Raw genomic sequence first — 2586 nt, forward strand, 5'->3', positions numbered from 1 at the left:
GTCTAAACTCATAATTGCCTTCTCTAAATCTTCTATTATAATATTCCATATCTCACCAAATGACAATATTTTAGTTGCTCACACCTAAAACCCAAGAGTCATTCTCTTTCTTATACCACCCTCTTTCTTATCCAATTAGCCAAGTGTAGTGGGTTGAATTTATCTCTGAAAAAGATATGTCCAAGTTCTAACTCCAAGGACTATGAATGTGACTTTATTAGAAAAGAGTCTTTGCAGATATAATTAAGATAAGCTTTCCAAAATGAGATAATCCTGGATTAGACATACTCCCTTCCTCACAGAGCTAATAAGTAGCTGTGATCGGTGTCCTTATAAAAGAAAAAAGAGAAGGGATTGCTTTTGCAGCATATATAGTAAAACTGGAACAATACAGAGAAGATTAGCATGGTCCCTGTGCAAGGATAACCCACAAATTCAGGAAGTATTCCATATCTGGAGGAGGGATAAATTAACAGTTCAGAACTAACACATACACACTACTATATATAATACAGATAATCATAGGACCTACTGTATAGCACAGGAAACTCTACTCAATAGGTGTAATAACCTATATGGGAAAAGAATTTGAAACAGAAAGAATATATATATGTATAAACACACACACACATATATATATGTATGTATGTATAACTAAATCACTTAGCTATATACCTGAGACTAATATAACATTGTTAATCACCTATATGCCAATATAAAATAAAAGTTAAATTAAAATATTCAAATAGTAATGAGTGGCAAAAAAAAGAGGAGAAGGCACATGAAGACTCTGGGAAGAAGACCATGTGAAAATGGAAGCAGAGATTTGAATGATGCATCTATAGGCCAAAGGAACACAAAGGATTGCTGGCAACACCATCAATTAGGAGAGAGGCATGAAGTGCATTCTCTCTCAGAGCCTTCAGAAGAAACCAACGCTGCCAATATAATTTTTTTTTAATTTTATTTATTTATTCTTTTTTACTGTTCTGGATCTTTGTTGCTGCCCGTGGGCTTTCTCTAGCTGCAGCTAGCAGGGGCTACTCTCTAGTCGCAGTGCACAGGTGTCTCATTGCAGCGGCTTCTCCTGTTGCAGACCACAGGCTTTAGGGCATGCAGGCTACGGTCGCTGTAGTGCGTGGGCTCAGCAGTTGTAGTTCCTGGTTCTAAAGCATCAGCTCAATAGTTGTGGCACATGGGCTTAGTTGCTCCACAGCATGTGGGATCTTCCCTGGACCTGGGATCGAAACCCGTGTTTCCTGCATTGGCAGGCAGGTGGATTCTTCACCACAGCCACCAGAGTAGTCCCCTTGCTAGCATCTTGATTTCAGACTTCTGGTCTCCAGAATTGTGAAAGAATAAATTCCTGTTGTTTTAAAGCACTAAATCTGTGGTAATTAGTTATCACAGCCTTAGGAGGCTAAAATACCTAGTCTGGGCTCCCCAGGTAGCTAGGTGGTAAAAGAATCCGCCTGCCAATGCAGAAGCCAAGGGTTCAGTGCCTGGGTTGGGAATACACCCTGAAGGAGGGAGTGGCAACCCACTCCAGTATTCTTGCCTGGAAAATCCCATGGACAGAGGACCCTGGCAGGCTACAGTCCATGGAGTCGCAGAACAGTTGGACAACACTGAGCAACTATAACAACAATACCAAGTAGTCACTAAGGTCTGTTTGTTTTACCCTCCTGAATATGTTTTTTTTTAAATTATATAATACAATGTTATTAACTGTAGTTCACCATGTTTTACATTAGATCCTCTGAAACTAGATAACTGAGATCCTTACAAACTTTCAGCTATAAAATGGATAAGGTCTAAGATCTAACGTAAATATCCTCTAAATGTTACTCACTTCACAATGTCTACCCACCCAGACTAAGTCACCATCATCTCTTCCCTGGGTGACAGAAGCAACCTCCAACCAGTTTCTCCACATTCACTTGGGGCCACTTCAAACATTTCCCCGTGCTGCAAGCAAAGCACTTTCTATTAAACCCACATCTGATCACTGCCTTGCTCTTTTAGTCACCTTCCTATGAACCTTTCAGCTGTTTAAAAGAAACACTTTTTCCTTAGGTCTCATTTCTCTATTGTCTCCATTTTTTCTCTCCTACATTTTGGCTGTTTCTTCTAAGTACTCTTCTAAGTTCCTCTTCCTTGAATCACCCTCAATTTCCACAAATGATTTAAATTCCGTGCATGCCTGGTAAACCCTTAGCTAGGAAGAGAAGGTGACTAGGACTAAGGTTACGGATTATAGTTAGAATACAAGTATTGAGAAGATGTGTACTGCAGATTAACCACAAGGGTGAGACACATGTGGGAAATGAATGATAGTAAGATCACAAAGCAACTGCTGTTTGGTAAACCACAGCAGGACAGCCACAAACCGAGAGAGATAAGATGCTCTAGAAATGCAAACTGATCCTTTTGGAAAGCAAATTGATGCCACATATCAAGAGGCACCGCAATCCTACTCCTGGGAATGTGTCATAAGGAAATAATTCACAATAATAAAATAAAAGCTACACAAGAAGGCCTGTAACAAAATGTTTAATAGTTAAAAGCGAGAAATCACTTAAGTTT

The 2586-nt window shown here is 39.5% G+C and overlaps 1 non-coding gene across 1 annotated transcript; it reads left to right on the plus strand.

The window, feature by feature from the left end:
• Positions 1-354: 354 nt before the first annotated feature.
• On the plus strand, positions 355-457 carry LOC138985862 (U6 spliceosomal RNA). The gene has a single exon (XR_011462829.1). It is a non-coding gene; the product is annotated as a U6 spliceosomal RNA (small nuclear RNA).
• Positions 458-2586: the final 2129 nt, after the last annotated feature.

The sequence above is a fragment of the Bos mutus genome, chromosome 26 (assembly GCF_027580195.1).
Source record: "Bos mutus isolate GX-2022 chromosome 26, NWIPB_WYAK_1.1, whole genome shotgun sequence".
Classification (NCBI taxonomy): domain Eukaryota; kingdom Metazoa; phylum Chordata; class Mammalia; order Artiodactyla; family Bovidae; genus Bos; species Bos mutus.